Source organism: Delphinapterus leucas, chromosome 20 (genome assembly GCF_059928025.1).
Source record: "Delphinapterus leucas isolate spDelLeu-1000000601 "Yukka" chromosome 20, BTC_Dleu_Yukka2, whole genome shotgun sequence".
NCBI lineage: Eukaryota > Metazoa > Chordata > Mammalia > Artiodactyla > Monodontidae > Delphinapterus > Delphinapterus leucas.
Window position 1 is genome coordinate 40,457,939 of NC_143148.1, and position 14,042 is coordinate 40,471,980.

At 39.8% G+C, this 14,042-nt stretch overlaps 1 long non-coding RNA gene across 1 annotated transcript in view; it reads left to right on the plus strand.

The window, feature by feature from the left end:
• Window positions 1-14,042, plus strand: part of LOC115802518 (uncharacterized) — a 110,392-nt gene that overhangs the window by 57,040 nt on the left and 39,310 nt on the right. The window contains exons 2-4 of the long non-coding RNA XR_016390867.1: window positions 5,708-5,819; window positions 6,976-7,205; window positions 7,281-7,356. This is a non-coding gene — a long non-coding RNA (uncharacterized LOC115802518). The remainder of the gene's footprint in view (window positions 1-5,707; window positions 5,820-6,975; window positions 7,206-7,280; window positions 7,357-14,042) is intronic.

Genomic DNA, 14,042 nt, shown 5'->3' on the forward strand with positions numbered 1-14,042 from the left:
AGCTTCCCCCTCCCCGCCACTGTGTCCTCAAGTCCATTCTCTATGTCTACGTCTTTATCCTGCCCTGACACTAGGTTAATCGGTACCATTTTTTTTTAATTCCATATATATGCGTTAGCAAATGGTATTTCTTTTTCTTTCTGACTTCACTCTGACAGACTCCAGGTCCATCCACCTCACTACTAATAATTTCATTTCTTTTTATGGCGGAGTAATATTCCATTGTATATATGTGCCACATCTTCTTAATCCATTCATCTGTCAATGGACATTTAGGTTGCTTCCATGTCCTGGCTATTGTAAATAGTGCTGGAGTGAACATTTTGGTACATGTCTCTTTTTGAATTATGGTTTTCTCAGGGTATATGCCCAGTAGTGGGATTGCTGGCTCATATATGGTAGTTCTATTTTTAGTTTTTTGAGGAACCTCCATACTGTTCTCCATAGTGGCTGTATCAATTTACATTCCCACCAACAGTGCAGGAGGGTTCCCTTTTCACCACACCCTTTCCAGTATTTATCGTTTGTAGATTTTTTGATGATGGCCATTCTGACCGGTGTGAGGTGATACAGCATTGTAGTTTTGATTTGTATTTCTCTAATAATTAGTGATGTTGAGCATCTTTTCATGTGCCTCTTGGCCATCTGTATGTCTTCATTGGTGAAATGTTTATTTAGGTCTTCCGCCCATTTTTTAATTGTATTTGATTTTTTGATATTGAGCTTCATGAGCTGTCTGTATATTTTGAAGATTAATCCTTTTGTCCATTGTTTCATTTGCAAAAATCGTCTCCCATTCTGAGGGTTCTCTTTTTGTCTTGTTTATGGTTTCCTTTGCTGTGCAAAAGCTTTTAAGTTTAACTAGGTCCCATCTGATTATTTTTGTTTTTATTTTCATTACTTCAGGAGGTGAGTCAAAAAAGATCTTGCTGTGGTTTATGTCAAAGAGTGTTTTTCCTATGGTTTCTTCTAAGAGTTTTATAGTGTTTGGCCTTACATTTAGGTCTTTAATCCATCTGGAGTTTATTTTTATGTATGGTGTTAGGGAGTGTTCTAATTTCATTCTTTTACATGTAGCTGTCCAGTTTTCCCAGCACCACTTATTGAAGAGGCTGTCTTTTCCCCATTGTATATTCTTGAAGAGGCTGTCTTTTCCCCATTGTATATTCTTGCCTCCTTTGTCATAAATTAGGTGACCATATGTGAGTGGGTTTATCTCTGGGCATTCTGTCCTGTTCCATTGATCTATATTTCTGTTTTTGTGCCAGTACCATACTGTCTTGATTACTGTAGCTTTGTGGTATAGTTTGAAGCTGGGGAGCCTGATTCCTCCAGCTCCGTTTTTCTTTCTGAAGATTGCTTTGGCTATTCAGTGCCTTTTGTGTTTCCATACAAATTGTAAAATTCTTTTGTTCTAATTCTGTGAAGAATGCCATTGGTAGTTTGATAGGGATTGCATTGAATCTGTAGACTGCTTTGGGTAGTATAGTCATTTTCACAATATTGAGTCTTCCAAGAACATGGCATTTTTATCCATCTGTTTATGTCATCTTTAATCTCTTTCATCAGTGTTTTATAGTTTTCTGAGTACAAGTCTTTTGCCTCCTTAGGGAGGTTTATTCCTAGGTATTTTATTCTTTTTGTTGCAATGGTAAATGGGATTGTTTCTTTAATTTCTCTTTCTGATTTTTCGTTGTTACTGTATAGGAATGCCAGAGATTACTGTGCATTAATTTTGTATCCTGCAGCCTTACCAAATTCATTGATTAGTTCTCGTAGTTTTCTGGTGGCATCTTTAGGATTCTCTATGTATAGTTATCATGTCATATGCAAACAGTGACAGTTTTACTTCTTTTCCAATTTGTATTCCTTTTATTCCTTCTCTGATTGTCATGGTTAGGACTTCAAAACTATGTTGAATAAGGGAGGCGAGCGTGGACATCCTTATCTTTTTCCTGATCTTAGTGGAAATGCTATCAGTTTTTCACCATTGAGTATGATGTTTGCTGTGGGTTTGTTATATATATGGCCTTTATTATGTTGAGGTAGATTTCCTCTACCCATTTTCTGGACAGTATATATATATATATTTTTTTGTGGTACACGGGCCTCTCACTGTCATGGCCTCTCCCATTGCGGAGCACAGGCTCCAGACACACAGGCTCAGTGGCCACGGCTCACGGGCCCAGCTGCTCTGCGGCATGTGGGATCTTCCCGGACCGGGGCATGAACCCGTGTCCCCTGCATCGGCAGGCAGACTCTCAACCACTGCACCACCAGGGAAGCCCTGGACAGTTTTTATCATAAATGGGTGTTGAATTTTGTCAAAAGCTTTCTCTGCATCTATTGAGATGATCATATGATTTTTATTCTTTAATTTGTTAATATGGTGTATCACATTGATTGATTTGCGTATATTGAAGAATCCCTGCATCCCTGAGATAAATCCCACTTGATCATGGTGTATGATCCTTTTTAATATATTGTTGGATTCTGTTTGCTAGTATTTTGTTCAGGATTTTTGCATCTATATTCATCAGTGATACTGGCCTATAATTTTCTTTTTTTGTGATATCTTTTTCTGGTTTGGGTATTAGGTTGGTGGTGGCTTCATAGAATGGATTTGGGAGTGTTTCTCCCTCTGCAATTTTTTGCAAGAGTTTGAGATGGGTGTTAGCTCTTCTCAAAATGTTTGATAGAATTTGCCTCTGAAGCCATCTGGTCCTGGACTTTTGTTTGTTGGAAGATTTTTAATCACAGTTTCAATTTCATTACTTGTGATAGGTCTGTTTATATTTTCTAAATCTTCCTGGTTCAGTCTTGGAAAATTGTGCCTTTCCAAGAATTTGTCCATTTCTTTGTGGTTGTCCGTTTTATTGGCATAGAGTTGTTTGTAGTAGTTTCTTATAACTTTGTATTTCTGCAGTGTCAGTTGTGATTTCTCCTTTTTTATTTCTAATTCTATTGATTTGAGTCTTCTCCATTATTTTCTTGATGAGTCTGGCTAATGGTTTATCAATTTTGTTTATCTTCTCAAAGAACCAGCTTTTAGTTTTATTGATCTTTGCTACTGTTTTCTTTGTTTCTATTTCATTTATTTCTGCTCTGATCTTTATGATTTCTTTCCTTCTGCTGACTGGGTTTTCTTTGTTCTTCTTTCTCTAGTTGCTTTAGGTGTAGGGATAGATTGTTTATTTGAGATTTTTCTTGAGGTGAGATTGTATTGTTATGAACTTCCCTCTTAGAACCACTTTTGCTGTGTCCCATAGGTTTTGGGCCGTTGTGTTTTCATTGTCATTTGTTTTTATGTACTTTTTATTTCTTCTTTGATTTCTTCAGTGATCTCTTGGTTATTTAGTAGTGCACTGTTTAGCCTCCATGTATTTGTGCTTTTTTACAGTTTTTTTTTCCTGTAGTTGATTTCCAGTTTCATAGTGTTGTGGTCAGAAAAGATGCTTGATACAATTTCAATATTCGTAAATTTTCCTTGGCTTGACCTGTGACCCAAGATGTGATCTATTCTGGAGAATGTTCCATGTGCACTTAAGAAGAAAGTGTAATCTGCTGTTTTTGGATGGAATGTGCTATAAATATCAATTAAATCTACCTGGTCTATTGTGTCATTTAAGCTACTGCTTCCATATTTACTTTCATTTTGGATGATCTGTCCATTGGTGAAAGTGGGGTGTTAAAGTTCCCTACTATCATTGTGTTACTGTCAATTTCCCCTTTTATGGCTGTTAGCAGTTGCCTTATGTATTGAGGTGCTCCTATGTTGGGTCCATGTATATTTATAATTGTTATACCTTCTTCTTGGATTGATGCCTTGATCATTATGTAGTGTCCTTCCTTGTCTCTTGTAACATTCTTTATTTTAAAGTCTATTTTATCTGATATGAGTATTGCTACTCCAGCTTTCTTTTGATTTCATTTGCATGGAATATCTTTTTCCATCCCCTCACTTTCAGTCTGTATGTGTCCCTAGGTCTGAAGTGGGTCTCTTGTAGACAGCATATATATGGGTCTTGTTTTTGTATCCATTCAGCCAGTGTGTGTCTTTTGGTTGGGGCATTTACTCCATTTACATTCAAGGTTATTATTAATATGTATGTTCCTGTTACCAGGAACTTCTGCCTCAGTTATTCTGTTATTGATTCCTTCTGGTGTATCTTTCATTTCAGTTATTGTGTTGTTCATCTTTGTTTGTTCTTTAGTGCTTCTAGATCTCTGTTAAACATTTATTTCCTCAATCCATGTCTCCATTCTATTTCTGAGATTCTGGATCATCTTTACTCTCATTACTCTGAATTCTTTTTTCAGGTAGATTGCCTATTTCCTCTTCATTTATTTGGTCTTGTAGGATTTTACCTTGTTCCTTCATCTGTGACATATTTTTTTGCCATCTCATTTTTTTTTTTGGATGAGTGGGATTGTGTTCCTGTCTTACTGGTTGTTTGGCCTGAGGCTTCCAACAGTGGAGTTTGTAGGCTGTTGGGTAGAGCTGGGTTGGTGCTGAGATGAGGACCTGTAGGAGACCTCACTCAGATGAATATTTCCTGGGCGTCTGAGGGTCTCTGTTAGTCCAGTGGTTTGGACTCAGAGCTCTCACTGCAGGAGCTTCTCCCTGACCCCCAGCTTGTGAACCAAGATCCTGCAAGCTGTGCAGTGGGGGTGTGTGGGGGGTGGAAAGTGGAAAAGGTCTTGGCTGTGGAGGGCAGGGCCTATGCTTAGGACCCAGAGGGCTGGAAAATGCCCTGGGGATGTGGCTTATAGAATGGAAGGGGCCCAGGCGTGCCTCCTGCCTCTGGTCTCAGAGGGTGGGGGAGCCCAGCAGGCTTCCCAGGACCCACGTGGCCCAGAGAGGGCTTTGTAGGGCAGGGGACTGGCATAAGAGCTCAGTAGGGTTCCCAGGCTCGAGTGGGCGGGGCCAACACCCTCACCACATCTTCTTTATCCATTCATCTGTTGATGGACATTTAGGTTGTTTCCATGTCTTGGCTATTGTCAGTAGTGCTGCTGTGAACATAGAGGAACGTGTATCTTGTTGAATTAGCATTTTGTCTGGATATATTCCCAGGAGTGGAATTGCTGGATCATATGGTAATTCTGTTTTTAGTCAAACGTGGTATCTTGTCTCCCAGAACTTCCTGTTCATCCCTATAGCATCCTGAGATGATGAAATGGAGACTCTGGGAGGTAGATTCAGGGTTAACAACCCACTTCCTGCGTCTTGTTTGTTACTTTCATAATGCCTTCTTTCACATTCCTCTTTTAAAAATCTAATTTATTAGGAACAGTATTTATATTCATGTTCTTGTTCATTTTAGCATTCTTGAAAACATCCTAATAAACATCAACCCTCTTTTAAGAAGTCCCACTGGGCATGTTAATAGGAACAAAACACCACCTGTTTATGTCTCTTCATCTCAAGGTATATAACCCAATGTATATGGGGCTGTGTACACCAAAGGGGTGATTTATTTTAAATCTAGCGAACCCTCTGAATGCATGATCCATTTTTTAGAACGCAAGTTCAGAGGAATGACAGAAAAGCCAGAGAGGTTTCACTTACTTAGGAGCTTTTGTCCCTTCTATGAAAAGCATCTGCACTAATAACAAACAAACAATGCACAAAACTAATTATTGGCATCATTTTCAATTAACCTGGCCAGCTAGTGTAATCCCTGGAACATTTGTTTATCCATAGGAGTTTTATCTTCAAGACGAAATCATCACTGGTTTTTGTACTCATTGGATCGGTGTGGATTGAGCATCATCGGATCCTTGTATTGAGCGGACGTGTTTGCAGATCTAGGTCGGTAAGTGGGCTGAGGGAGTGAGTTTCCCCCACTGCTTACAGTTTCTCCTTCAGTTTGTCGTCTCCCCATAGACTTCCTTTTTTAGGTCTCCCACAGAACCCTCAGGTCTTGTGTCTTATGGTGTCTGAACTCTATGCATATACCCTGGCTCAGAGCTGCCCTGAGCTGCAGTGTGTCACCTGTCTGCACACCTTCCAGGGTGGCAGTTCTCAGCCTTGACTGCACCTTCGAATTGCCTGAGGAGCTTTTAAAAAGACCCAGTATAGCTGTACTCCAGACCAATTAAATCAGGACCAGCATCAGTGATTTTTATAGCTTCCCAGGTTACTGCAAAGATGCTGCTGACCACTTACTTGAGTGGCAAGTAAGTGGTCAGCAGTGTGAGTGCCACCTGGGTTTGTTAGAAATGCAGGTTCTCTGACACCTCCCCCCACCCAGACCTACTGAACAAGAACCTGCATTCTACTAAGGTATCCTAGGTCTGTTCAGATGCATATTCAAGATCAACAAAGAATCACTGCCCCCCCCCAGGAGCTCTCAAGCTGGAGCATGCGTCAGAAGCACTTGGAGGGCCTGTTACAATGTAGAGTGCTGGGTCCCCACTCGGATTCTAGTTCTAGGGTGAGGCTGTGCATTTCTGACAGTGATGTAATACAGGTGATGCTCCTACCATGCAGGAACCATCTAAGGCATACTTTACCCCCAGTTCATTTATTCTCCCACTATTTGGGAGGAGCACATGAAGATTCTGAGGCACAGGGAATCAGGAGTTAAATTCTAGAGGAAGTCCAGACAATAAATAAGCAGACAAACAACTAAATTACTGAAAAATTGCAGATCATGTTAAGTCTTTACGAAAAAAATTAATTAAGTGGTCAGGTAAGGCCTTTCTGAAGGACTGCCATTTGAGCAAAAACCTGATGGATGAAGGTCTGAAAAGCACAACTAAGAAAAGAACAGGAGAAACTGGGTTCTAGGCAGAAGGAAATATAAATGCCCCAACCAAAGGTAGGCTTCGTAAACCCCAAGTAGGATGGGAGGGCCCAGGGAAAGAGGTTCCTCCTCCACCTCCAGAGCCACAACCTACTGGCTGAACGATTTGGGGAATCCTACCTTTCCTTTTGTGGCCTGTTTACTCATCAAGCTTCCCTCCTAGCATTCTTTGGAAGATTATCAAGAATTTAATTCACGCTCTATTCACACCGAAGTTACACTTGCCTGCTGGCATCAGGTCTCCAAGGGGGAAAGAAAACAGAACTTTCCAACAGCAGTGGGTGAGCCATCCACCTCTACTGTACCTTGTAATAGAGACATATGAAGGATGCAGTGAAATCACTGCCATCAGGAAACCCTGAGAGGCAAGAGGAAACAGAGAAGGCTGCACAGGTATGAATTACAGGGTGGGAGTGATGCCATCAAGATGGTGCCATGGGGAGTTACTGATTTCATTCCCCCCCACAGAACAACAACTATTCCTGGACAAGACATGACTGAGAAAATCCTAGAACACAGGGCTGAGACAGACCACACAAGAAGGGTAAGACGAGCAGCTACACACTGACCACATTGCCCCTCCCCAGGCTGGTGCAGCACCACCCCAGGAGGGCTCCTCCCATGAGAAAAGAAGGCCCAGGGTGGACATCCAGCTGCCCCAGCAATGTGGGTAACTTCTTGGGAGTCCCCATTCAGAATCCGATTGTGATGGAGAAGAGGCGAGGGGTTTGAACAACTAACAAACACTTGGATCTTGGCCAACTGAGTTCCTACCTGCAGTGCCCAAGTAGAAGTCTTAACCACTAGCTTCATTCATCTGCTGAGCTGAGGTGGTGGCAACTCAATGGGGTACAGGTCTGCCTGATTTGGGGCCTCAGAGGAAAAGCTCAAGCTGAGCCTGGCCCCTATACCCCTAAGCAGGGGAGCTAACTCATGGCCCTGCTCAACCTGGAAGCCTCAGCACCTGAGCAGGGGGCCTGGCCAGGGGTTCTGTCCAGCTGGGGTCACTGGCTGGTCTCTGCAAACAGTTTGATAGACAGGACTGCCTCCTTAGTCCCCAGATGGGTCTTATCAGCCTTGGGGCCTTTTCTGTGGCTCCCCTGCCTGCCCCGTGCAGAGAAACTAAGCTGTAGCCCTACCCACTGCTGCACACAGCCTCTAAGCAGCGTTCCTGGGAATCTTGGTAGCATACCCTGCAGCCCTGACTACAGTGGTATTTGAACAGAGAACATGACCGGCAGCTTTGCATCTGCAGAGTCAAGATGGTGACCCATCTTCTCCAGGGAGCTTAGCACACAGGTCTGTCTATTTGATTCCCAAACAAAGCCCTTGCTGGGCCAGGGGCCTATTCTGCAGCTTGACTGGGCAGAGCCCCACCCAACAAGGAACCCTAACCAGAGTTCCCAGGAATCTGTGTAGCCCATCTTGCACCTCCAGTTACACTGCCACCAAGAACCTGGTCGGTGGTCCTACCCATCTGCAGAACTGGGACAGTGGCTACTGCGGCCAGGGACTTGGTACCAAGTTCTGCCTAATTTGACCTACAAATAAGAGCCTTGCCAGCCTTAGAGCCTACAAAGGGCCCTGTCTGGGCAGAAAAACTAATTTGCAGGAACTCACTTCTGACTACAGCCTGCCAACCAGGGGACCTAAACAGAGCACATAGGAAGCTGTGGAGCCCATTTAACAGCCTTGCTTACAAAGCAAATCCCAGGGTTATCCCCATCTGCAGCACAAAAGGGTGGCCCTGTCAGGCAAGGAAATTCAGTACCTAGTCTCGCCTAGTTCAATTCTCCAAACAATGAGTCATCCAGACCTTGATGCCTTTTTCTGCTGCCCCATCAGGACAGGGACGCTAATTCATAGGCCTCTCTACTGCTGAGTATAATATATACCCAGTCCCAATTAGAAAGCCTGACCAAAGAACCCAGGAAATAGCTGAGCCCAAATAGACCCTGACAGCAAGCTCCACCTGCCAAGGACGTTACAGACTGACACATGCAGAAAACCAATTAAGTGGTCTGGTAAAGTCTGGAAGAGGAGACTACTTACTCAGCATAAGAAATCAAGGATCACAAAAAATGGTAAATATGACACCACCAAAGGAAACTAATAAAGCTCTTATAACTGACTGTAAGAAATGGAGACGTATGAACTGTCAAAGAATTTGGAATAAACCTCTTTAAAAAAGTTTACTGAACTACAAGCACACAAAGACAACTAAATGAAATAATTAGGAAAACAATTCATGAACCAAAGTTCAACCAACAAATCCCAGAGGAAAAGTAAACTACAGTAGAATTCAATAGAGAGCTTGAACAGTAGAATCAGTGATCAAGCAGACAGGGCATTTGGAATTACCCAGTCAGAGAAGCAAGAGAAAAGAATGAAGAAGGGTGAAGAAAGCCTACAGGATAAATGGGATAAAATTAAAAGAAAAAACATCCATGTTATGGGAATCCCAGAAGGAGAAGAAAAAAGGAAAGTATATTTAAAGTGATAATGGTTGGAAATTTCCCAAACCTGGAGAGAGACCATGAGGCCTAAAGGATCCAAAATAGGTTGAACCCCAACAGGACTACACTGGGACACATAATTAAATTGTCAAATACAAAGAATTTTGAAAGCAGAGAGGGAATTTACATAAACGGGAATCTCCATAAGACTATAGGTGCATTTTTCAGTAGCAGCGTTCAGGCCAGGAGTGGGTGGGATGATACATTTAAAACACTGAAAGGAAGACACTGTTAACCAAGAATTATTCAAAAATGAAAGATATAATAACTTTCCTGAACAAACGAAAGGTGAGCGAGTTCATCACCTCTAGACCCGCCTTACAAGAAAAGCTAAGGGGAGTTCTAGTGGAAGTAAAAGAACACCAATTAACGTCATATAAACATAAGGTATGTCATAAAACTTACTGGTAATGGTAAATTTATAATCACAGATTTTTCAATATGGTAATGGGGGATGTTTCATTTACAACTCTAGTTTAAAAACTAAACACAAATGTAGTAAAAATAACCATACCTATAATAACCTGCTATGGCTGTGAAATATTAAAAATTGTAACATCAAAATAGGATGTTCTAATTTTAAGATACTTTATGTAAGCCTCATGGTAACCACAAGGATAAAAACTGTAGTAATTACCCAAAAGAACATAATAATCAGGTTAAAGCATACGAATACCAAAAGGCTTCAAAACACACATGCAAAAGAACAGGATAAGCAGCAAGGAACAGTGTATCTACAAGCCAGTCAGAAAACAATTATGGCAATAGTAAGTCCTTACCTATCAATAATTACTTGAAAAGTAAATGAATTAAATTGTCTAATCAAAAGATACAGCATGGCTAAATGCATTAAAAAGAATCAAGATCCAACAATATGCTGCCTACAAGACTCACTTTAGCTCTAAAGATACGCAGAGAGAGTAAAGGAATGAAAAAGAAAAGATATTTCAAGCAAACGGTAATAAAAAGCAACGAGTAGCTATACTTATAATAGGTAAAATATTAAGAGACAAAGACATTATATAATGATAGAGGCATCAGTCCTTCAAGAAGATCTTACAGTTACCCTATATCAGAGCACCACAATATATAAACCAAAAACAACTAAAAGGAGAAATAAACAGCAATACAATAATAGTTGGGGACTTTTAATATCCCACTCTCAATAGTGGATAGATTATCCAGAGAATCAATAAGGAAACAGTGGATTTGAACAACATTATAGACTAGATCGACTTACACAAAACATTTTATTCAACAGCAGAATACACATTCAAGTGCATATGGAGTGTTTTGGTATATTAAGCAACAAAAGTCTTAGAAACTTTAAGAGGATAGAAATCATGCTGAGTATCTCTGACCAAAATGGCATGAACCTAAAAATCAGTAACAGTACAGAACTGGATAACTCTTGAACACAGAAATCAAACAACTCTCTCCTGAACCACCAGTGGATCAAAGAAGAAATTAAATAGTAAAGTACCTTGAGACAAATGAAACTGGAAACACAACATACCAAAACTGATGGGATATAGCAAATCCAGTTCTAAGAGGGAAGTTCATAATAATAAAGGCCTACATTAAGAAACAGAAAGATATCAAATAAGCAAGCTAACTATGCTTCAAGGAACTAGAAAAAGTAAAATAAACCCAAAGTTAGCAGAAAGAAGGAAATAATATTAGAGCAGAAACAGAGGACAGGAAAACAATACAAAAGATTAAAAAAACTAAGAGGTAGTTCTTTGAAAAGATAAATAGACAAGCCTTTAACTAGACTAATAAAGGGAAAAAGGAGACATTACATCTGGTACTACAGAAATACAAAGCATCCTAAGAGGCTACTATGAACAACTACATACCAACAAACAGGACATCCTAGAAGAAATGGAAAAATTCTTAGAAATATATTACCTACCAACACCAAATTAGGAGGAAACAGAATATCTGAACAGATCAATTACTAGTAAGGATACTGAATCCCATGCTCTTGGATTGGAAGAATTAATGTTATTAAAATGGCCATACTACCCAAAATAATCTACAGATTTAATGCAATCCCCATCAAATTACCCATGACATTTTTCACAGAACTAGAACAAATAATCCTAAAATTTATATGGAGCCATAAAAGACCCAGAATTGCCAAAGCAATCCTGAGGAAAAAGAACAAAGCAGGACGCATAACCTCCCAGACTTCAGACAATACTACAAAGCTACAGTAATCAGAACAGCATGGTATTGGCACAAAAACAGACATACGGATCAATGGAATAGAAGAGAGAGCCCAGAAATAAATCCACACACCTATGGACAACTAATCTTGGACAAAGGAGGCAAGAATATAAAATGAGAAAAAGACAGTCTCTTCAGCAGGTGGTGCTGGGAAAGTTGGATAGTTGCATGTAAATCAGTGATGTTAGAACACACCCTCCCACCATACACAAAAACAAACTCAAAGTGACTTAAAAACTTAAATATAATACATGATACCATAAAACTCCTAGAAGAGAACACAGCAGCAAAACATACTGACGTTTTCTTAGGTCAATCTACCCAGGAAATAGAAATAAACACAAAAATAAACAAATGGGACCTAATCAAACTTATAAGCTTGTGCACAGAAAACACAACCATAAACAAAATGAAAAGACAACCTATGGACTGGGAGAAGTTATTTGCAAATGATGTGACCAACAAGAGTTTAATTTCCAAAATATACAAACAGCTCATACCATAACAAAAAGACCCAAAACAACCCAATCAAAAAATGGGCACAAGACCTGAATAGACATTTCTCCAAAGAAGACATACAGTTGGCCAAAAGGTACATGAAAAGATGCTCAACATTGTTAATTATTAGAGAAATTCAAATCAAAACTACAATGAGGTACCACTTCACACCAGTCAGAATGGCCTTCATTAAAAAGTCTACAAATAAGAAATGCTGGAGAGGGTGTGGAGAAAAGGGTGTCACACACATGACCAGGAGAAAGCAGTTTGAGCAGTGTGAGTTGGGATGGTGGCAGGGATGTATACTCTCAAACTGAACTAACCTTTGGCCAAATACATGGATCTGACTGCTTAGTACAGACTTGGATCTGCTGAGATGACAGTTTGGGCCTGAGACCACAGTGCTTTAATAATGCTGTTAGATTCTGTGAGATGAACAGTTTACAAGGTTGGGACAGTGGCCTGTGCCCTGTGAGTACTTAGTATATGAATTGATGAATTACGAAAAATATTAAAATTGCTCTATAATATTAAGAACAGTGTAACAGTGTAGGTTCCTCCTACACTGTTGGTGGAAATGTAAATTGGTACAGCCACTATAGAGAACCGTATGGAAGTTCCTCAGAAAACTAAAAAGAGTTGCCATATGATCCAGCAATCCCCCTCCTGGGACAAAACTATAATTTGAAAAGATACACGCACCTCTGTGTTCACAGCAGCGATATTTACAATAGCCAAGACACGGAAACAACCTAAATGTCCATCGATGGATGAATGGATAAAGAAGATGTAGTATATACATACATACAATGGAATACTACTCAGTCATAGAATGAAATAACGTCCTTTGCAGCTACATGGATGGACCTAGAGATTATCATACTAAGTGAAGTAAGTCTGAAGGAGAGAGAGAGACAAATACCATATGATATCACTTATATGTGGAATCTAAAATATGGCACAAATGAGCATATCTACGAAATAGAAACAGACTCACAGACATAGAGAATAGACTTGTGGTTCCAAGGTGGAGGCAGGGTAGAGGAGGGCTGGATTGGGAGATTGGGACTAGCAGCTGCCCACTATTTCATATAGAGTGAATAAACAACAAGGTCCTACTGTATAGCACTGGGAACTATTTTCAATATCCTGTAACAAACCATAATGGAAAAGAATATGAAGAATACATATACACACACATACACACATATATATATACACATACATATATATGTCTGTGTAGCTGAAAAAAATAAACTAGTAAGGATATTGAATTAGTAATTTAAAAAAATCTTCCAACAAAGAAAAGCCTAGGACCAGATGGCTTCACTGGTGAATTTTACCAAACATTTAAAAAAGAATTAATGCCAAACCTTCTACTCTTCAAAAAAATCAAATAAGAGGGAATAGTCCCAAACTCCTTCTACTCTTCAAAAAAATCAAATAAGAGGGAATAGTCCCAAACTCATTTTACAAGGCCAACATTACCTTGATACTAAAGCCAGAAAAGATACAAGAAAACTGTAGGTTGAGATCCTTCATGAATATAGATATAAAAATGCTGAATAAAATACTAGCAAACCAAATTCAACAGCACATTTAAAGGATCACTCACCATCATCAACTGAGATTTACCCCTAGAATGCAAGGCTGATTCAGCATATGTAAATTAGTTACATCACACAAATAGAATGAAAGCAAAAAATTATGTGATCATCTCAATAGATAGATATAGAAAAATTTGAATTTGACAAAATTCAACATCCATTCATGATAAAACTCTTAATAAATTGGGCATAGGAGGAATACACCTCAACATAATAAAAGCCCTACATGACAGGTCCACAGTTAACATCATACTCAATGGTGAAAGGTTGAAAATTTTTCCTCTAACATCAGGAACAAGACAAGGGTGCCCACTCCCACCACTCCTATTCACCATAGTACTGGAGGTCCTAGCCAGAGCAATCAAGAAAGCAAAACA